This window comes from Rhinopithecus bieti, unplaced genomic scaffold, assembly GCF_001698545.2.
Source record: "Rhinopithecus bieti isolate Rb0 unplaced genomic scaffold, ASM169854v2 scaffold_17882, whole genome shotgun sequence".
Classification (NCBI taxonomy): Eukaryota; Metazoa; Chordata; class Mammalia; order Primates; family Cercopithecidae; genus Rhinopithecus; species Rhinopithecus bieti.
In genome coordinates, this window is record NW_016809462.1 from 1,345,109 (window position 1) to 1,367,535 (window position 22,427).

The window sequence follows — 22,427 nt, forward strand, 5'->3', positions numbered from 1 at the left end:
GCGTGTCCTTTAAAGTCCCCCTTGGCTTAAGCCACATGTGCAGTCAAGCATAGACTTGCTTCTGCTTTGGGGTCTTTATGCAGGAGCTCACTGAAAAGCTCACCCTAGGCAAGAGCAAAGAGACCCTCTCCTCTTTTTTAACTTTCCTTCCCATCCCGACACACATATACACAGTAGCTCGGGGTACAGTACATCTTCTGGTTTAGTAGTGTGCACATGGACCCTCTGCCCTTTAACTAGGTTGGACGGCAAATTCTGGTGCAAAGCCACAAGGAATGAGCCTTGCTGGTTTTGTTTTAGGAAAAAGGGCAGTCCAGATCCCTTTACCAATATCAATCCATGATGAACATCTGGCACGGACCCTGGTGTCTAGAAATGCCTTTAGCTGCTCTGACCCCAGCTTGAATGCTAAGGCTTGGAGGCATCCCAGAGAGACTCGGCAGCTGGGAAGAGCTTCTCAAACAACAGTTACTGTCACAAGGCATGGCTGGAAATTGTCGCAACATGTACTTTTTCATGTGTCTTTTTTCTTTTTACAACATGCACTTTTTATTTTAAATGAAGATTTCCTTCAGGACAGACACTGTACTAGGTGCTTTGCAAACAGGTTATCTCCTTTAATTTCCACAACCTAATGAGGTAGCCTCTCATATCTCTATTCTTTTCTTTTTTTGAGATGGAGTTTTGCTCTTGCTGCCCAGGCTGACGTGCAATGGCGCAATCCTGGCTCACTGCAACCTCCACCTCCCAGGTTCAAGTGATTCTTCTGCCTCAGCCTCCGAGTAGCTAGGATTACAGGCATGCACCACCACGCCCAGCTAATTTTGTATTTTTAGTAGAGACGGAGTTTCACCATGTTGGCCAGGCTGGTCTCGAACTCCTGACCTCAGGTGATCCACCCGCCTCGGCCTCCCAAAGTGCTGAGATCACAGGCATGAGCCACCACGCCTGGCCATATCTCTATTCTTTATAGATGAGGAAACTAGGGGTCAAAGAAGCCAGAAACAAGCTCAGGGTGACCAGCAAGCTGCAGTGCCAGAATTTGGATAGAAGTTCAGCCAATTCCAAAATCCACGTTCTGCATGGATTTTGCACTAATGACACTGATTTATCGAAACTTTAATACCACAAACCTGCACTAATTTACTTACACTTATCTCCACATCATTCACTAGTGTAATTCATGTCAAATATGCAAAACTGTTACCCACGTGACAGCCTCAGAGTGCTACTGGGATCACAGAAATACAGTCCAGCAACCAAAGAGGAAGTTCAAGTAGTTCATGCTCTTTACATGCATTTTTCAAACTAAGTTTTGTGGATCAGTTATTTTTCTTCATATTCCCTTTTACCTCTAAGCCACTTCCTTCACGGGTTCTTCGCTTTTCAACAATTTTTTTTTTTTTTTTTTTTTTGAGACAGAGTCTCGCTCTGTCACCCAGGCTGGAGTGCAGTGGCGCAATCTCAGCTCATTGCAAGCTCCACCTTCCAGGTTCCCGCCATTCTCCTGCCTCAGCCTCCTGAGTAGCTGGGACTACAGGCACCCGCCACCTCGCCTGGCTAGTTTTTTGCATTTTTTTTGTAGAGACGGGGTTTCATCGTGTTAGCCAGGATGGTCTCGATCTCCTGACCTCGTGATCTGCCCGTCTCAGCCTCCCAAAGTGCTGGGATTAGGCTTGAGCCACCGCGCCTGGCCCACTTTTCGACATTTAGCCCCAAATCTCCTCCTCAACATAGGAACAGAGTTAGGGGCGAGCAGCGGCTCCCCTGTGCGCACTCTCCAAAAGTGGTTCCTTTTCAACCAGTTTTTAGAGAAATGTGTTGATACGACTTTCTTTCTTTCTTTTTTGAGACAGAGTCTCACTCTGTCTCTCAGGTTGGAGTGCAGTGGCGCAATCTTGGCTCACTGCAACCTCTGCCTCCCAGGTTCAAGTGATTTTCCTGTCCCAGCCTCCCAAGTAGCTGGGATTACAGGCATGCTCCATCATGCCAGGCTAATGTTTGTATTTTTAGTAGAGACGGGGTTTCACCATGTTGGCCGGGCTGGTCTCGAACTCCCGGCCTCAGGTGATACACCTGCCTTGGCCTCCCAAAGTGTTGGGATAACAGGCGTGAGCCACTGCACCCAGCCGACATGACTTTATGGCCTTGGAGAAGGTACTGAAGGAAGCTTGGTGAAGTCAAAGCCCTAGAGTTATGGGAGGAGGTGCTTCTTCTGAACCCACATTTCCCTATGATTCAAGTTGTGCTGAAGACAAACATGGCCCAAGACACACCTTAGCTCTCACCTTCTCTCTCGCTTTTTTTTTTTTTTTCTGAGACAGGGTCTTAGTCTGTCACCCAGGCTGGAGTGCACTGCCGTAAGGCTCACTGCAGCCTTGAACTCCTGGGCTCGAATTGTCCTCCTGCCTCAGCCTCCATGTAGCTAGGATCACAGGTGTGCACCACCATGCCCGGCTGATTTTTTGCTTTTCTGTACAAATGAGGGTCTCATTTTGTTGCCCAGGCTGGTCTTGAACTCCTGAGCTCAAGCAATCCTCCTGCCTCAGCCTCCCAAAGTGCCTAAGCCACAGCAACTGGCCTTATCATCATAATCATTTAAAAATAATTGTTGAAGGCCGGGCATGGTGGCTCACACCTGTAATCCTAGCACTTTGGGAGGCTGAGGTGGGAGGATCACAAGGTCAGCAGTTTGAAACCAGCCTGGCCAACATGGTGACACCCCGTCTCTACTAAAAATACAAAAATTAGCCAAGTGTTGTGGTGCGTGCCTGTAATCCCAGCTACTCAGGAGGCTGAGGCAGGAGAATTGCTTGAACCCGGGAGACGGAAGTTGCAATGAGCCAAGACTGCACCACTGCACTCCAGCCTGGGTGACAGATTGAAACTCCATCTCAAAAAAAAAAAAAAAAAAAAAAACAATTGCTGAAAACTACCCAGGCCATCAAGATCCAAGTTGCAAAGAAAAGACAACATACTGGGCTTCCCTTGAGGGTTATCAAAGAAGCACACAGTTAGTCCTGAGCTGAAGGTGACCCCAAGTTGACTTTGGCCCAATCCCACGTGAAATTCTTAGTCTCAGACCATCGTGTTGCACAATTCTAGGGAGCTCCATTTGTTATGTAGAGGAGGTGAATTTTACTTCCCTCAATTGGTCAGTGCATAATGTACATGGTGACCCAACTTCACAAAGAACTGATTTTCAGAAATAGCATTTCCTCTTAGGACAAAACAGAACCATCAGTTTCTCTTTAAAACTTTGAGACCTTTGGATAATCTTCAGTGAATGCAAAGTGAAAAAAGAAAGAGCGAGCTTTGGGGGCTATAGAAGTCAGTTGAGAAATAAGCATAATCTAAACCCAGAAGACAGCCAAAGAAAAACAAATGGCCAGGCTCCTGCCACGTGGCCCCTCTTCTAGGACACTGGTTTCCCAGGGGCTATTTATGGTTAGGACCAGATGCTGTCAATGAGGGGTATGCAGTGACCACTGCTGTCCCCCCACCATCTATTCCCGTGGTGTACAATTTTAATTTATAATTGTGGGTGAGTCATATATGTGCTCGGAAGGCGACAGGGAAGGGCCACAAAGGGCCAGGGACTTAGATAAATAGGCTGCAAAAGATACAATGAAAAACGCCAGACCAAAATTGAAGAGACTGGACTTGATCGGTTCAACTACACGGATGTGCCCTTCCTGCCTCCCCCAACCTAGTATTGTTACATCTCTCCTGAGAATGAGGCCCCGGAGCCACTGTTACTATCAAGGTGGATGTGAGACAGCTCTCACATGTTTCGCAATAGAAAAGGAGCATCTCAGAATTAGTAATGCTTCAAGTCTCTTCTAAAACTGAACATCCTGGCTTGGCATGGTGGCTCATGCCTGTAATCCCAGCATTTTGGGAGGCTGAGGCGGAAGGATCACTTGAGGCCAGGAGTTCAAAACCAGCCTGGACAATATAAGGAAACTCTTGTCTCTAAAATAACACAAAATTACCTGGGCATGGTAGTCTCAGCTACCCAGGAGGCTGAGACAGGAGGATCGTTTGAACACAGGAGTTGAAGCTACAGTGAAGTATGATTGCATCACTGTGCTGCAGCCTGGGCAACAGAGTGAGGCCCTAAACAAAAAAAAAAAGGCAAGTTCACATTTGCAGTAATCTTCATGTGAGTGTGGCTGTGGCTCTTTCTATACAGACTGCATTACTCACATTAGCCATAATGAAATATCACAGACTGGGTGACTTGTTGCAGAAATTTACTTCCTCCACAGTCCTGAAGGCTAAAAGTCCAAGATGAAGACGCTGCCAGGGCTCGCTTCTGGTGAGGCCACTCCTCCTGGCTCCTCACTTTTTGCTGTGCCTTTCTTCTGCTCATGAGCAGAAAGAGAGCAAGCTCTGGTTTCTCTACCTCTTCTTATAAGGACAACAGTCTTACTAGATGAGGGCCCCACCCTTAAGATCTAACTTTACCCCCTTAAAAGCCCTATCTCCAAACACGGTCACACTGGGGGTTAACGCTTCAACAAACGAATTTGTAAACAGGCAGGTATACTTCAGTTCAAAACAGTTATAGGTCTAGGAAGGAAATGACAGGATTGCTTTTTTTTTTTTTTTAAGATGGAATCTTGCTCTGTCACCAGCCTGGAATGCAGTGGCACAATCTCAGCTCACTGCAACCTCCCCCTCCCAGGTTCAAGCAATTCTACCTCAGCCTCCCTAGCAGCTGAGATTACAGGTACCTGTCACCACGCTCAACTAATTTATATATACATATATATATATATATATATATATTATATATATTATATATATTTTTTTTTTTTTTTTTTTTTTTTTTTTTTTGAGACGGAGTCTCGCTGTGGTCACCCAGGCTGGAGTGCAGTGACGCCCATCCTCGGCTCACTGCAAGCTCCGCCTCCCGGGTTCCACCCGCCATTCCTCCCGCCTCAGCCTCCGAGTAGCTGGGACTACAGGCGCCCGCCACCACGCCCGGCTAGGTTTTTTTTTTTTGTATTTTTAGTAGAGACGGGGTCCATCTTAGCCAGGAGGGTCTCAATCTCCTGACCTCGATGGATCCGCCCGCCTCGGCCCCCAAAGTGCTGGGATTACAGGCTTGAGCACCGCGCCCGGGCCTAATTTTTATATTTTTAATAGAGGATGGGGTTTTCACCACGTTGGCCTGAAATGGTCTCCAATCTCCTGACCTTTGTAATTCCACTCCTCGGCCTCCAAAGTGCTGGGATCACGGTGTGAGCCCCCCAAACCCCGCCCCCCCACACACAACACACACACACACACACACACACACACACACGGTCTGCTTTTGCTTTTAAATAACTCTGCCCAGACTCTCGTTCGTAGCTCACCAGGCTCCTGGCCCCAGTCAAGAGGCTCCTCCTCACTCACCACATGCCTACCGGCCAAACCCTGCTTCTCTGCCTCCTCTGTGCACCAGCCCCTGCTGCCCATACCAGTCCTGCCCTTTGCAATAGATGCCCATCTCTCCTAGATGTAACCTGTCCCAAACCTGTCCCTACTGCCTGCTAAACCTGAACCTTACTCATAAACTGAGACCTTTGCTGAACCTATTACTCCATGTGGTTTGCTTACAAGGAACTCAAAAGTCAAAATTACATCTGGCCACTTAGCAATGTACACTGTGTGCCCGGAATTAGTGGGTTCTTGGTCTCGTTGACTTAAAAAATGAAACCGGAGACCCTCACGGTTGAGCGTCACAGGTCTTAAATATGGTAGTCCGCAGTTTCTTTCTTCTGGTCGGTTCATGGTCTCGGTGGCTTCAGGAGTGAAGTTGCAGACCTTCATGGCAGGTATTACACAGTTTTTAAGGCACCACTCCTGGAGTTGTTCATTCCTCTCAACGGGTTCGTGGTCTCACTCGTCTCAGGAGTGAAGCTGCAGACTTTGGCAGTGAGTGTTACAAGCTCACAAACGCTGCGCGGACCCAAGGAATCACCAGCAAAATCCATCGCAAAAAGAAGCAGAACACCCCGTCCACACTTCGGAAAGACGCCTGACCAGTTTACTAGTGGTTAGTTAGACCAGCCTTCTTTTATTCCCTTATCCGACTCCACCCACATCCTGCTGATTGGTCTATTTTACAGAGAGCTGATGGGTCCATTTTACAGAGAGCTGATTGGTCTATTTTACAGAGCGCTGATTGGTCCATTTGACAGCATGCTGATTGGTCCATTTTGACAGCGTGATGATTGGTGCGTTTACAATCCTTTAGCTAGACACAAAGTGCTAGAAGAGTTCTGGGACTCCCCACTAGGTTAGCTAAATACAGAGTACTGATTGGTGTATTCACAAACCTTGAGCTAGACACAGGGTGCTGATTGGTGTATTTACAATCCCTTAGCTAGATATAAAAGTTCTCCAAGTCCCCACTAGGCACGGGAGCCCAGCTGGCTTCACCTAGTGGATCCACATAGGGGCTGCAGGCCGAGCTGTCAGCCAGTCTGGATCGGCGCCTGCACTCCTCAGCCCTTAGGTGGTGGATGAGGAGCGGGCACCACAGAGCCAGGGGCAGCACCTGTCCGGGAGGCTGGGCGGGGGGTGCCGAAGCCCACTGGGGCGGCTCCGACATGGCGAGCTGCAGGTCCCGAACCCTGCCCTGTGTGGAGGCAGCTGAGGCCCCGCGAGAAGTGGTGCAGGCAGGCCAGCAGTGCTGGGGAACCGGGCATAACCTCTGCAGCTGCTGGCCCGGGTGCCAAGCCCTTTACTGCTCTGGGCCCGCGGTGCCAGTGGCCAGGGCTCCAAGTGCGCCCGCCAGAACTTGCACTGGCTTGTGAGCTGCCGGCAGTCGCGGTTGCTGCCGGCGTCTCTTCCTGCACACCTCCCAGCAAGCAAAGGGAGCCGACTCCTGCCTCAGCCAGCCCAGAGAGGGGCTCCCACAGTGCAGTGGTGGGCTGAAGGGCTCCTCAAGCCCCGCCAGAGTGCATGCGGAGGCTGAGGAGGCGCTGAGAGTGAGGGCTCTACCACATTGTTACCCCTCAACAGGACCATACAGCAAACATCTTGGCCACCTCATTCATTCATTCAACAAATATTTATTTAACACCTACTATGTTCAGCCATTAATCCAGTTGTGTGAGATCCATCAGTGAATAAAACCAGCAAAGAATCCTTCCCCTCATAGAGGTTTTTTTGGTGGTGGTACTGTTTTGAGATGGAGTCTCGCTCTGTTGCCCAGGCTAAAGTACAGTGGTGCGATCTTGGCTCACCGCAACCTCCATCCTGGGTTCAAGCAATTCTCCCTGCCTCAGCCTCCTGAGTACCTGGGATTACAGGCACCCGCCACCACGCCCAGGTGATTTTTGTATTTTTCAGTAGAGACAAGGTTTTGCCATGTTGGCCAGGTTGGTCTTGGGACTCATCACCTCAGGTGATCCACCCGACTCAGCCTCCCAAAATGCTGGGATTATAGGCGTGAGCCACCACGCTTGGCACCCCCCCCCCATAGAGTTTACATTCTTCCCATCCTATTCTTCCTGTTCATACTTTCCCTTTGCCCTGATTTCTTCCATTTCTAAAATACTTATTGTCCTGTGTCCATTTCAGTCATATTGTATTTGACAGTATTTCCAATCTTATTATACTAATCTATAACTTAAGGTACTGTATATTTTTCGTAAGGGTCTAATTGCCTTTAACAATAATTAGATGGAGTTACTGTAAGAAATAAATCACATATGTATAAAATACCAAGCACATTGTAGGAGCTCAACACAAGACAGTTTTCTGTTTTTTTAAATCTTAGATATTTAAGACCAACCTCAAATTTTATCTCTGTCTAGGAGTCTTTAATGGCACCAGAAAATAAAAGGAATTTCTCTTGGTTTTCTATCTTCTCTTAGTACCAATTCATCCACCATGTTGACACCCTGTTACAGTCTTTCATAAATTATTCTCTATTTCTCTCCTGTGTGTGTATCAGGCTTCCTTGGGAGTAGATGGTAAACTTCCGGAGGGAACAGAGCCAGGTGTGTGTGTGTGTGTGTGTGTGTATACATGTATTTTTTGAGATGGAGTCTCACTCTGTTGCCCAGGCTGCAGTGCAATGGCACAATCTCGGCTTACTGCAACCTTTGCCTCCTACGTTCCAGTGATTCTCCTGTCTCAGCCTCCCAACTAGCTGGGACTACACGCATGTGCCACCATACCTGGCTAATGTTTGTATTTTTAGTAGAGACGGGGTTTCACCATGTTGGCCAGGTTAGTCTCGAACTTCCAGCCTCAAATGACCCACCCACCTCGGCCTCCCAAAGTGCTGGGATTACAGGCGTAAGCCACTGTGCCCAGCCAATATTCGTAATTTGCACAATACAATCCAGGTTTCCGTAAGAGCTGAAGTAATATGCATTCTTTCATTCTCACTCTCTATTTTATTTTTAAGACCTGGCCCTCTTTGCCAAACAATACCAGTTTTCTTAACTTAGGTGAGGGGAGTTCTGCATTTAAAAGGTAATTTGATTTACACTGCTAGAACACATTCATCATCTAGCATGGGGAAAAAGGCAATGATAGTTCCAACAAAAGAAACATTTCATGTAATTCAGAGCAAAGAGCAAGAATATTACAGTATTTTCTATAATAGGAAAAATCTGCAGTCACAGTATTTGAGGAAAAGAGCACTATTTAAGTCAACTGTGGCGCATCCACTGGATGGATGCACTTATGATTGTAAAGAAACACATTTTGAAGGGTCCTTACTGAAAAAAGAATGTGCTGTTTGTCGTGGGAAAGGCAGTATGTGAAATGTAGACTATGATTCCAGTGTTATAGACATTCTATTTACATGTATACATACACACAGGAAAAAAAGATTTGGAAGAAATGTCTTAGAAATGAACAGTATTGTGGCCTGGCACAGTGGCTCATGCCTGTAATCTTGGCACTTTGGGAGGCTGAGATGGGCAGATTGCTTGAGCCCAAGAGTTTGAGACCAGCCTGGGCAACATGGTGAAACCCTGTCTGTATCAGAAATACAAAAATTAGCCGGGCATGATGGTGGATGCCTGTAGTCCCAGCTACCAAGGAGGCTAAGGAGGGAGGATTGCTTGAGTCTGGAAGGTTGAGGTTCCAATGAGTTATGATTGTGCTACTGCACTCCAGCCTGGGTGATAGAGCGAGATCCTGTCTCAAAAAAAAAAAGAAATGAACAGTATCTATGGGTGGCAAAATTATTTATAAAAATTTACTTCATGTTTATACAGTGATTTCTTTTACAATCAGGAAAAAAGAACACACCTTGTGTTGAAAACTGAAGTCAAAGAAGGACCTCTGGGCACCACTTTGGGACAGGCGCTGCATTGGGCAATGTGAGAATGACCAATTATCCTCCTTGGGGTCTGGCTTTTACCCCAGGCACTAGCATGCAGAAAGTATTCCCTTAAGCCAGAGGGACGCATTTATTTCTTTTTTTGTTGTTGTTAAAGTTCTGGGATACATGTGCAGAACATACAGGTTTATTACATTGGAATACATGTGCCATGGGTTTGCTGCGCCCATCAACCCGTCATCTAGGTTTTAAGCCCCGCATGCATTAGGTATTTGTCCTAATGCTGTCCCTCCCCTTGTCCCCAACCCCTGACAGGCCCCACTGTGTGATGTTCCCCTTCCTGTGTCCATGTGTTCTCATTGTTCAACTCCCACTTATGAGTGAGAACATGCGGTGTTCAGTTTTCTGTTTCTGTGTTAGTTTGCTGAGAATGATGGTTTCCAGCTTCATCCATGTCCCTGCAAAGGGTATGAGCTCATTGTTTTTTATGGCTGCATAGTATTCCATGGTGTATATGTGGCATATTTTCTTTATCCAGTCTATTATTGATGGGCATTTGGGTTGGTTCCCTAAAGCACTCTAATTTAGGCTTTCCACAAAATCCAATGGCCGCTCTTTACAATTAAGGCAAAAGCTTCTCTGAAAATAAAAAGTGCTTTCTTCTTCCCATTCAGAGAGCATGAAGCCCAGTGCACTTCTATGTATGAGTGGAGCTGAGAAGACCAGCTGGTGACCAGTGGTCATTCCCAAGAGCAAACAGGGAGGGCCACAGGAAGGAAAGCAAATGTGAGGGCAGAGGCCATCCTCAGCCAGGCCCTCTCCCCTGCCCCGGCAGACTGAGGATGGAATTCATAGCTCCCTGATTCCCCCCAGCCAGCAGCCACGGCAGTATTTTTAACAAGGCATAAAACTTGCAATTCTATTAAAAACACATGTCTCTTGTTTCAAAGTACTGTTAGCAACAGCCACTGATAGTCAGTAAACACACCATGAACCAGGGAACACACTCATTCGACTGAGTCTCAAATGCTGAGTATTAAATGTTTTACAAACAAACACTGGGTCTTCTAGCTGGAAGAAATTTCGAGATAATCTTCGGGCTATCTCTCTGTCTTCTAGAGACTGTTCAACCCGCTTGAAAACACTAACCATTCCTATTTTCACCATTTCTCAAAGAACAGAGAGAAGATCAGTAGGGCAGACTTTTTAAAGGCAGGAATAGGGGGAAGGAACCACAGAGTGGGCAAAGTGGAACCCGAGGCCTGGAAGGCCCGACTTCTGCCCTTAGATCCATCATCGTCAATGCATGTTCTTGGGAAGTCTATGGGCACCTTTAAAATAAAGGGAGAACTGGACTGGTTGAACTCTCAGGTCCAAGGCCTAAGGTGGGGAACTTGAGCCCTGCTATGTCAAACCCAGCTTTAAATCTCTTTCCCCACTTAACAGCTATAGTAGTTTAACTTGTCTAAGACTTAGTTTTGCCATGTGTACAGCAAAGGAAAACAATGATGCCTCCCTCATGGGATGCCTTAAAGATTATATGAGACAAAGAAAAAAAAATGCCTCTAACAAAGGGGTTGGCACATAAAGCTCCGTAACTCTCATCCCCTCTCTACTTCCAAGAATGCTGCCATGAAGCCCATGAGAAAGTAAATAACAAATGAGCCAGGGTTGGGGGTGTTGGGGATGGAGAGACAGCCAGCAAATCACTGAGAACTGACTGTGTATCTACAAGTGGCAGTTGCTGCAGGAACACAGGCCATGTGGCTGCTTAGAAGCCAGTTCCATGCACACAGATTATCAGGCATTTAAATGTTTCCCCTCAAATCCTGAGGTCTGAGGTGGAGGGAAAAGTAGGGAGGGAACCTCCAGATCAGATATTTTAGACTCCAGGAAAGGAAACAGAAAGCTCTATTTATCTGGGCTCCCCAGCTTGCTAATTAACTTACGGACTGGAAACTATTCTCACGTGTCGGCGTCTGCACATCTTCTCGTTATTAGAGAAACATCTGCTCATTATCCCTATGGTTTCCGAATGTGAGAGAGAACCAGAGTTGCGTTCCCAGATGCAAATGTGTGGCATCAAAGCTGCCTCGGGGACTGGTGGCCCCATGCAGTGTGTGGGGCTTTGGGAGATTAGAGGTAGTGGATTAGAACAGGCAGTGGGTTTTCTAAATAAGACAGGAAGAAGGCTTTCATGTCTGAGGATGCCGAAGGGATTGTGACAAAAAAGACACCTGTGTGTATAGCTAGAGGTCTCCCATTGAACAGGTCAGGAAAAAGGACTTCTCAGCCAGGCGGTGGCTCATGCCTGTAATCCCAGCACTTTGGGAGGCTGAGGTGGGTAGATCAATTGAGTTCAGGAGTTCAAGACCATCCTGGGCAACATGGCATGTCTCTACAAAAAAATCCAAAATATTAGCTGGGCATGGTGGCACACTCCTGTAATCCTGGCTACTTAGGGGGCTGAGGTGGGAGCATCACTTGAATCTGGAAGGTGGAGGGTGCAGTGAGCCGAGATTGTGCTACTGCACCCCAGCCTGGGGTGTGAGACTCTGTCTCAAAAAAAAAAAAAAAAAAAATTTTCCAGGCCTGCCCCCGTTCCACATAAAATTCAGGTTTTAGCTATGGGACAAATATTCATGGAGGATCCACTGTGTGCTCAGCACTGGGTCTGCACAACAGCTCAACCGTGGGGACTGGAGACTCAGATGTCAGACGGCAAGTGGCTCCAGCACAAGAAGCACACCTGTCCCCACTCGGGCACAGGCAGAGGCAGCCTGTGCTTCAGGGGATGACTATGTCCTGTGGACAGAGGGACTGGGAAGAAGACAGCCCCCTGGGAGATGGGAGCCCAGGCTCAGAGATGCCTAGCTCCTAACACTGGCAAGAACTCCCTTCTTTCCGCGCCCCCCCCCAATCTAAGGTCACCAAGTCTCCTGGTCTACCCAGGTCTGAAAGGTTTCCTGGGATGTGGGACCCTCCTATGCTAATTCCATGGCAGTCCTGACAAACTAGGATGAGCTGGTCACCTTAAAATGTCCCATCCTTCTTCTCTTTTCCTCCTCAGCCAGGTAATGATTTCACTCTTCCCTCACTGGGAAACTATTATCAAACAGCTTAACATTTCTTCATGCCTCTGTTTCTGTATCTATAAAAGGGAAAGGCTATAAGACTTTCTTTCACAGGGACGTTGGGGATCTTAGCAGGCAGGGCCTTGCAGGGAATGCGGCAACCCTGGCCTGAACAAACTGCACACAAGGATGAGACAGAGGCCACCTAAATAAAAGGACTGAGAGCAGGATGTGGGTGAAGGAGAAAGGAAGCAGGGACACAGGAAGGGAAAAAAGGGAGAAGGGTTTTGAAAGCAAAGACCTCCAACTCCCCATCTACCACTGGAAACCATCTGTTTAACGCAAGCATCCCAAGCTCATCCTCCACCAACTGCTGACCAGCCCTTTCCTCACCAAATCTCCTCCTCAGCCTCCACCTGTCTCTCCTCCCTCCTGCCCCCTGAAAGGCCCCACCATACACTCCTGACCCCGAAATCAGGCATTATCTTGGCTTTCTTCCTCTTCTACTCCCTCTAGGCCTAACTTGCCTTCTCATCTTCCCAGTCTCTCTCACATCTTGTGTCCCCCAGTCCATTCCCACAGCCTCTGCCTGGCTCTCATTTGAGCCAAATCATCTGTGCACTGCAACAGACTCCTGTCTCCATCTGTCCCACTCCAGGCCGGCCTCCACTCTGAAGCCAAAGTGTTGTCTGTCTAATGCACAGAGTTGATCCTTAAGATCCCTCAAGGGTTCCTCAAGCTTTCAGGATGGCATTCAGACTCCTTAGTTAAATCTCCGAACCTCCTTTTCTTTTTAAATAAAACAGAGGGCCAAGTGCGGTGGTTCATGCTGTAATCCCAGGAGTTTGAAACCAGACTGGCCAACATGGTGAAACCCTATCTCTACTAAAACAAACACACACACAAAAAAACCCAGCCAGGTGTGCTAGTATGCCTGGAATCCCAGCTACTCCGGAGGCTGAGGCATGAGAATCGCTTGAACCTGGGAGGTGGAGATTGTAGTGAGCCAAGATCACGCCACTACCCTCCAGCCTGGGTGACAGAACGACACTCTGTCTCAAAAAAAAAAAAAAAAAAAAAAAAAAAAAAAAAAAAAAAAAAAATATTATATATATAAATAAGCTAGAGATGGGGTTCTGCCATGTTGCCCAGGCTAATCTCGAACTCCTGGGCTCAAGTGATCCGCCTGCTTTGGCCTCCCAAAGTGCTGGGATTAGAGGCATGAGCCACAGTGCCTGGCCTCAACCTCCTTTCTAATCTGGCACTTCTGAGCTCCCCAGACTATGTCTTTGCCCCTCACTCCTAACCTCGATTTTAGCCATAATGAACCACAGGTGCTTTCCTGGACAGTCCGTGCTGCTTCATGCCTCTGCCTTCAACATTCAGCTCAAAAATTCCTTCCTTCCTCTCCCCTCGCCCACCACCTTCTTGAGATTGTTCTGATTTAGATGCTTCTCTTTTTTCCTGCCCCAGTACTCTCCACCATTGCACTTACCACAGGGAACAGGATGGGTTGGGTACGTGTCTTTCTTCCCTACCAGAATATAAAATCAATGAAGACAGGGTCTTCACAAACACTCGACTTCCTATCCCTAATGGCAGCTCAGGGCTTGGAGCATATTACAAATATTGATTGAATGAATGAATGAAAACCAGCAGCCTTGTCCACACACAATACCAAACCCCAAAGCAGGTTCATGGTCAGGGTCAGATCTTCTCCACTGCTGAAGAACAGGAAATACTCCAGGCAAAGACACATCCTCTGCCTGCCATTCCAACCCTGCCACAAACCACAGCAGGGAAGACGGATGGGGTCACAAACCAGGTGGCTTTGAAGGCAGATGACCTCAGGCTGCCGCCTGAATCTGCAGGTACTTCCTTGTGTAACCTTGGGGCCACCTACTTAATTCCTGGGCCTTGGCGTCCTCATTTATAATATAAGGAAAATAATAACACACATTACAATATTGTCATGAGGAGTAAATGGAATGATGTATATAAAACATTTAGCACTTTGCAGACACTCAGTGCTGGTTCCACCCAGCCTTCTTTTTTCCAATATTGCCAGAACAGAGGCAGAGCCTAATAAAATTTGTATTCACAATGCACTTAGGCAGCTCCTGCTGGGTGAGATTCAGTCTGAGAAATAAGGAAGGGGCTGGGCACGGTGGTTCACGCCTGTAATCCCAGCACTTTGGGAGGCTGAGGCAGGCGGATCATGACGTCAAGATATCAAGACCATCCTGGCCAACATGGTGAAACCCTGTCGCCACTAAAAAATACAAAAAAAAATTAGTTGGGCACAGTGGCACGCACTGGTAGTCCCAGCTATTTGGGAGGCTGAGGCAGGAGAATCGCTTGAACCCGGGAGGGCGGAGGTTGCAGTGAGCCAAGATCGCGCCACTGCACTCCAGCCTGGCGACAGAGCGAGACTCCATCTCAAAAAAAAAATAAAAAATAAATAAATAAAGTAATAATAATAAAGAAATAAGGAAGGAGGCAGAGGCTTGCTTTCTGGACTGCAGCCCAGAGGTACTCAGTCACTGCCAGGGCATCCCAACCAGACCCAAAGGTCTCATGGCTTCTTGGCTTGGAGGGAGGTTGTATTATTGCGCACGGTAATCTCAGAGGCCTCCTGGTACCCATGGAGCAGCTGGAGGGGCTTCGTGCCAATGTCCTCTGCCCCTGCCCTGCTGGTTCAGAGCCAGAGGAACAGATTGGGCAGTGGGCTCCTCCTCACTTTGGAGATCACCATTTTCTGCAAAGAGACACAGAAGAAAGTCTAAAAGAGAACATGAGGACATGTCAACAGTAAGTGGTTATCTCCAGGGGCAAGATTCCAGGTGATTTTTAAATTTTCTTTATGTTATTTCCGATTTTCTTTTCTTTTCTTTTTTATTTGGAGACGGAGTCTCACTCTGTTGCCCAGCCTGGAGTGCAATGGTGCGATCTCAGCTTACTGCAACCTCTGCCTCCTGGGTTCAAGTTATTCTCCTGCCTCAGCCTTCTGAGTAGCTGGAATTACAGGTGCCCACCACCACACCTGACTAATTTTTGTGCTTTTAGTAGAGACGGGGTTTCACCATGTTGGCCAGGCTGGTCTCAAACTCCTGACCTCAGGTGATCCACCCGTCTCAGCCTCCCAAAGTCCTGGGATTACAAGTGTGAGCCACCACGCCCAGCCATGTTCTTTCCTATTTTCTAAACTTTCTACGGTGAATGCTTGTATGGTCTGAAAACAGGTACAAGGCCCATGTTATACTTAATAAAGGACCAGTTTCTCTGGCCTTTCTCAGGCTAAGAGCAGGCTGGCACCCAGGCGAGTTATGCCCCTATGAGCAAAATTAAATTGTAACATTCCATCCTGTTCTGAAATATCTGGCAGTGGAAACTCAGAACTCTGTGGCCTGGGATTTGAGGAGGCTGCAATGACCCTGGAACCTTCAGATGAACAAGCAGAACCACTAAAGCCATTGAGAGGTGAACTGCATGATGGCTGTCTCCCCGACATAGGACGGAGGCTCATTCAGGGTACCTAAAGATGTCCCTGTTGGTCAGTGCTTGCAAGGAAGAAGAGCCTAGAGTTGGAAATTGTAATGAGGAGAAAGGGGTTGAGGCTAAGAGACTTCGCTGTGTGGCCAAAGGACAGGTTTCTAGGGAAATGTATCCTTTTTGAAAGACAGCAAGGGAGAGAACCATTGCAACTTGCCAAAGCTCCTCAAGTCTCTTGTGTAGGGTATTTTCAGCTCAATTAAGGAGAGGTGGCCAGGCACGATGGCTCACACCTTAATCCCAACACTTTGGGAGGCCAAGGCTTGTGGATCACTTGAGGCCTTGAGTTTGAGATCAGCCTGGCAATAGAGTGAGACCACTTCCCCCATCTCTTTAAAACCAACCAACCAACCAACCAACCATTAGCTGAGTGTGGTGGTGTGTGCCTGTAGTCCCAGCTGAAGAGGCTGAAGCAGGAGAACTGCTTGAGCCAGGAGTCTGAGGTTGCAGTAAGCTATGATTGTGCCACTTCACTACAGCCTGGGGAACAGAGTGAGACTCTGTCTCTCAAAACAAAAAAAGGTGTGGAAGAACTCCTCCCACAGTAAAACCCCCTTTCCTGCACCCAGACTTTGTTGTTTCATTCATTCGCTCACTCATTCCTTCATCAGTCACTGATTGAACCCCTCTAGGTGCAGATGTTACATCCCATCCACGTGCTGTATGATTAACTGGGACCTTTCTCCCACTATTCCCATCACCACCAATGCTCAAGAGGAAATCTTAAGGAGTAATAGTGGTGGGGTATTTGTTTTGCTCAGTGGGTGTACAAGCTGAGGGAGGCACTGGAATGCTGGAAGTCTTAAAGAGGCTATGGAAATAGAGAAGGGTAAAAAAATGATAAGACAGCCGGCAAGAGAGGAGAACTCTGGAGAAGAGAATCAAAAGATGCCTAAGGTAGAATTTTGAAGGCGTTATGCACCTCTGTCTCCCTCACAATGTCTTCAGAAAAACAGACACCCTTCCCCAAAGGTTTCTGAAGCTGAACTGGGTAGGAACCATGGAAGTGCTACATTCTGTTCTCAAGATAGAAGGCAGGTGAGAGCAAAGGCTGACCAAGGAGGCCCAATCAGATCTTTATTACAGCAAATAAAAAGAAGCTGCCCTGCCTAGGGGTTCATGGTGCAGCAGAAGGACATCCTGCAAATAAACCAGTCCCTAAGGTGGTATGCACCAAGAAGAGAGTTGAAAGGGCCTTGGCCACAAAATTTCAGGAGCATCAGAAAACTCAGTCTTCAGGACAACTCATATTTTAATGCAGCTTTTGACAAAATCCTAGTACAAAAATGCCTGATGAACAAACTGTCAGTATTTTCAATAAAAACTGAATTTGAGAACAGGACTGGGATTACACTGAAGTAAGTGAAACTGAGTTGCACAAGTGTGAGGTCAGATTCTGTCCTGATTTCAAACGTAAATATTCAGTTCAATGTAGATTTTCTGGCATTAATTTTTAATTTTTGAAATGTGGCATCAAAATATCATTGACTTAGAAGACTGAGGTTTTGGGAGCCCCCGAAATCTAGATCTCCTCAGCAGCCCTGAGCCGGGGGCACCCAGGAATGAGCGGACCAAAATGTTTCTCTAAAGACAGCATGATGGGCTGATCTGCCTATGGAGTAGCCGTTCTTTATTCCTTTACTTTCTTTTTTATTTGGAGATGGAGTCTTGCTCTGTCACCCAGGCTGGAGTGCAGTGGCGCGATCTCGGCTCACTCCAACCTCTGCCTCCCAGGTTCAAGCAATTCTCCTGCCTCAGCCTCCCAAGTAGCTGAGATTATAGGCACACGCCACCACGCCTGGCTAGTTTTTGTATTTTTAGAAGAGACAGGGTGTCACCATATTGGTCAGGCTGGTCTCGAAGTCCTAACCTCAGGTGATCTACCCGCCTTGGCCTCACAAAGTGCTGGGACTACAGGCGTGAGCCACTGCGCCCAGTCTATATTCCTTTGCTTAATAAACTTACTTTCACTTAAAAAACAAAAACAAACAAACAAACAAAAAAAAACAGGACGTAACATATGCCAAAAAAAAAAAAAAAAGTATTTATTGTAAAGGCAATCTAGGCCAAGGCCCAGCCTATATAGAGGCTGGAAGGACAGAGTGTGTTTGGGGAAGGAGGCAGTCGCGGTGCATACCTGGAGTGCCCCAGTCCCATTTCCTCTCCAAGGCCTCCTTCCTCACAGGTGCCGAGGCTTCAGCATCTCGTGAAGCATCTCCTATGCACCAGGTAGTGTGGATTCAAAACCACGAGAAAACTCAGAGATACAATCACTACCCACAAAGAGCTCATGTCAAGCCAAGATACCCCATGGCTGAAGACGGCCAACCCTGTGGCTGTTTCCAGCTTTTAACATTCTACAAGCATTGTTTTTTTGTTTTGTTGTTTTGTTTTTTATTGAGATGGAGTCTCACTCTGTTGCCCAGGCTAGAGTGCAGTGATGCAATCTTGGCTCACTGCAACCTCCGCCTCCCGGGTTCAAATGGTTCTCCCAACTCAGCCTCCCAAGTAGCTAGGATTACAGGCGCTGGCCATCACGCCCGGCTAATTTTTGTATTTTTAGTAGAGAGACAGGGTTTCACCATGTTGGCCAGGCTGGTCTTGGAACTCCTGACCTCAAGTGATCCACCCCCCACGGCCTCCCAAAGTGCTGGGATTACAGGCGTAAACCACCGCGCCCAGCCTACAAGCACTGTTTTGTTCTTGATATTCTAAATGCTAACAGCATGACAGAAGCATTTTATTTAGGAGTGGCCTACGTTCTATCATTTTCTTTAAAAACAATATTCAATTCCGGGCAGTTATGACACAGTTAATGATGATCCATTTCAAAAAGGGCTTTGACAGAAGAAATCCCTTTTGCTCCTCCTCAGCCTGGGAAGCAGGAAGGAGCTAGTTCTCTCACGTCTCATTTTCCAGGTGAGGAATCTGAAATTCAGCATTGAAGCAACTTCCTCAAAGTTTTCTGACCACAAGGGCAGAACTGGGACTAAAATCCAAGCCTCCCAGCTCCTGAATAGAGACTGATGGTCCCTTCATTGACTACATATGGGGAATACGCGGGCAAACTGGAGACCAATTTCCCCCCAGTTCCATCTAAACTTTGCTAACAAAGCAACTCCTGCCTTCAAGCTGATCTCTGGAAGCCACGAGTGCACGCTTTGGGCTTGACTCTGAGATCCCTGCTGGGGATGACAGGAGACTGTATAGCCGCAAAGCTTAATCACTGAAGGAGACAGAAAAAAAGTGCTTTTCGGCCGGGCATGGTAGCTCATGCCTATAATCCCAGCACTTTGGGAGGCCAAGGAGGGCGTATCATGAGGTCAGGAGTAAGAGACCAGCCTGGCCAATATGGTGACACCCCATCTTTACTAAAAATACAGAAGTTATCCAGGTGTGGTGGTGTGCACCTGTAGTCCCAGCTACTCAGAAGGCTGAGACAGAAGAATCGCTTAAACCCGGGAGGTGGAGGTTGCAGTGAGCCGAGATGGCACTACTGCACTCCAGCCTGGGCGACAGAGCAAGACTCCGTCTCCAAAAACAACAAAAAAGCAATTTCCCACTGTCCTCCCGCCCCACCCCAGACTGTCCTCTTTTCCCTGTCTTCCCACCCCCACACCCAGACTCTTCACCACTCTGAGCTCCCAGCTTGCAGAGGCCCCAGAAACCTCACATCCAATCATGAGCAGTGCAGCAGGCCCCTGCCAGGCTGCCAGGCCATACTTTCAATCAGGGACTTCACTTTGCCCACCAAGGTCCTTGCCAGATCCAAACGCTGCCTCTTTCCAGCCTGAAGTTAGAAAAGAAGCCGCTTAACCTAAGCTAAGCAGCAGCCATAACAACAGCATCATTCACGGCTCAGCAGGAATGCTGGCCCTCATGGTGGTCTGGGAAAGATGCCGATTCCCTTGACCTGGACAGAGGCGGCGGGTCCTCCCGGAGGCCTGGACAGCAGCCGGCAGCCAGTTGGATGCGATCACCGGATCATGAGCTGCATCACAGCTCCTCTCAGGTGCTGGCAACGGGCCCTGGCCAGTCCCGCATGTTTAAGGCCTGTTGGAAATATCATCATGCTTGAGCCCTCACACGTGGTCCATGTCCCTCAGCTGGTCTAGGAATGGCACAATGCCTCTGTGTCCTGGCTGCCGTGAGCTGGCCCAAGGGCCTGACAATCCTGGAGATGGAAGGTCATGAGGATCTCACAGCTAGGGAAGCAGGGGACTGTCCAGAAGGCAAGGGAAGGGTTGGAAACTGAGTCAGGCCAGAGCCTAGGCTCCCCTGTGGTGCCATTGCTGCTCACGCCCCACATCCCCGCTAGACTCGCCCGTACTTTTTACTGCTTTGTGTTGGGATTGGCACTGGTCATCATCATCATCATTGTGGGTAGCATTCACTGAGTGTAGTGGGCTGGACAGTGGCCCCCCAAAAAGATATGTTCACATCCTAATTCCCAGAACCTGTCAATGTTACATTATTTGGAAAAAGTTTTTGCAAATGTGCTTCAGAATCTTGAAAGGAGGTGCTTATATCCTGGATTATCCAGGCGGGCCCTAAATGCAATGAATGACACGGATTCTTAGGAGACAGGCAGAGGGAGGATACATGGAGATACAAAGAAGAGAAGACACAGAGAAGAGGAGGGGCAACGTGGTCGCAGAGGCAGACACTAGAGTGACCTGGCCACAGCTAAAGAACAGGTACAGCCACCAGAGCTGGAAGATGCAAAGACAGAGTCTCAGAGACAGCATGGCTCTGCCAAAGCTTTTATTTTGGATTTTGGGCCTCCAGAACCGGGAAACGGAGGGCTGTTGGTTGAAGTCGCCCAGTTTATGGAAATTTGTTATTGCAGCTCTGGGATGCAAACGCCCAGGACACCATCCTGACCATCATCCTCGTCATCCGCCATGGCCCTTCCTAAGCACATCCTGAGAATGTACAGCACATTCCAGGCACCAGACACTCGGCAAGGCTGTCCAACAACTCCACAAGTTGTTTTCATTTAACAGAGGAGCAAACCGAAGTTTAGTGAGGAACTGGCCATGGTGGTTTGGACCCAGAAGAAATGCAATCCTCTATGGACTGCTGTCTCCAAGTAGAAGACCAAAAAGCACTTTGACAGTATCTCCCTTATTTACAGCCACCTTAGGGATTTGCACATGGGAGGTGATCTTGCTTTTGATCCCAAATGATCTTTTTACCAGACTTGGCTCTGAGGCTTGGCTCTTTCTAAAAGTCAGGGAATGAGTAACTGTGGGGACAAGACACGCCGTTTCAAATGACCCAAGTAGTGGTTCTGATGAGTTTGCCAGTACCTAAATAGCTTACATGGGCCTGTGGGAATTTCTCTTTCTCCTTGCTAAGGAAGGACTTTGAAGCCAAGACCCCACCCAGAGACCCTTCGGCATTGACTATCAGAGCAGAAAAATATCAGAGTACTTTCGCCTTCTTTTTGAACAGAAATTATGGGAAACTGGATTCACAAGGAGAACATCATAACCTTCCAGAAGTTTCCCTGGCCCAGAGAGCAGTGCACCAGAGAAGAGTCTTGAACCCTCTCTGGGAACAGAGAGGAGAATCTCGAAGATCAGGGTTAGCTCTACCCAGGACTCTAAGGATACAAGCAGCCATGACAAGCCTCAGTAGAATCCAGACTAAATGGCTGGAACTTTAGGGACTAAATCTAACACCCATATTATTAACTTATTAGACATACCACATACATATGAAGGGCTAGCTGACTTAACACATAGTTTTGCTCGTACAGCAATACATTGTGGACAGGCTGGGCATGGTGGCTCACACCTGTAATCCCAGCACTTTGGAGGCCAAGGTGGGCAGATCACCTGAGGTCAGGAGTTTGAGACCAGCCTGGCCAATGTGGTGAAACCCCATCTCTAAAAAAGAAAAGAAAAAAAATACACATATATATATACACACACACAAAAAAATTAGCCAGGCGTGCTGGCAAGTGCCTGTAATCCCAGCTACTCAGGAGACTGAGGCAGGAGAATTGCCTGAACTCGGGAGATGGAGGCTGCAGTGAGCCGAGATCACTCCACTGCACTCCAGCCTGAGTAACAAGAGTGAAACTCTATCTAAAAAAAAAACAAAACCAAACAAAAAAAAACCTTGTGGACAGATGTGGCTTCATCTGGAAACAGGGTCTGGACAAGTCCATCCTGAATCCCACATATGCTAGGCCATTGAGCTCCCAGTTCTTGGCCAGCCTCCATATGCAGGGCAACATCCTTGATGCTGCTGCTTGGGAAATGCTAATTACCCCAGGGGAGCCTGGGAAGGAAACAAAACCCAAAAGAGTCATTTTGGCCTGTTGTGACCTGGCTGACCACCCCCTGCTCGGGGAAACCCAGTGCTCTCAAGCAGAGCACATATCAAGTCAACTCTGCAGTATATTCATTCACTCTTCACTGAGGAGAAAAGGAAGGGAGGGGACGCAGGAGGTAATCAGCACCTCCAAGGTGGTTCTCCTTAGCTTTCTG

The 22,427-nt window shown here is 47.8% G+C and overlaps 1 protein-coding gene across 3 annotated transcripts in view; it reads right to left on the minus strand.

The window, feature by feature from the left end:
• The window catches only part of PDZD2 (PDZ domain containing 2), a 498,374-nt gene that overhangs the window by 423,384 nt on the left and 52,563 nt on the right, over positions 1-22,427 (minus strand). The gene's annotated exons all lie outside the window — the stretch shown is intronic.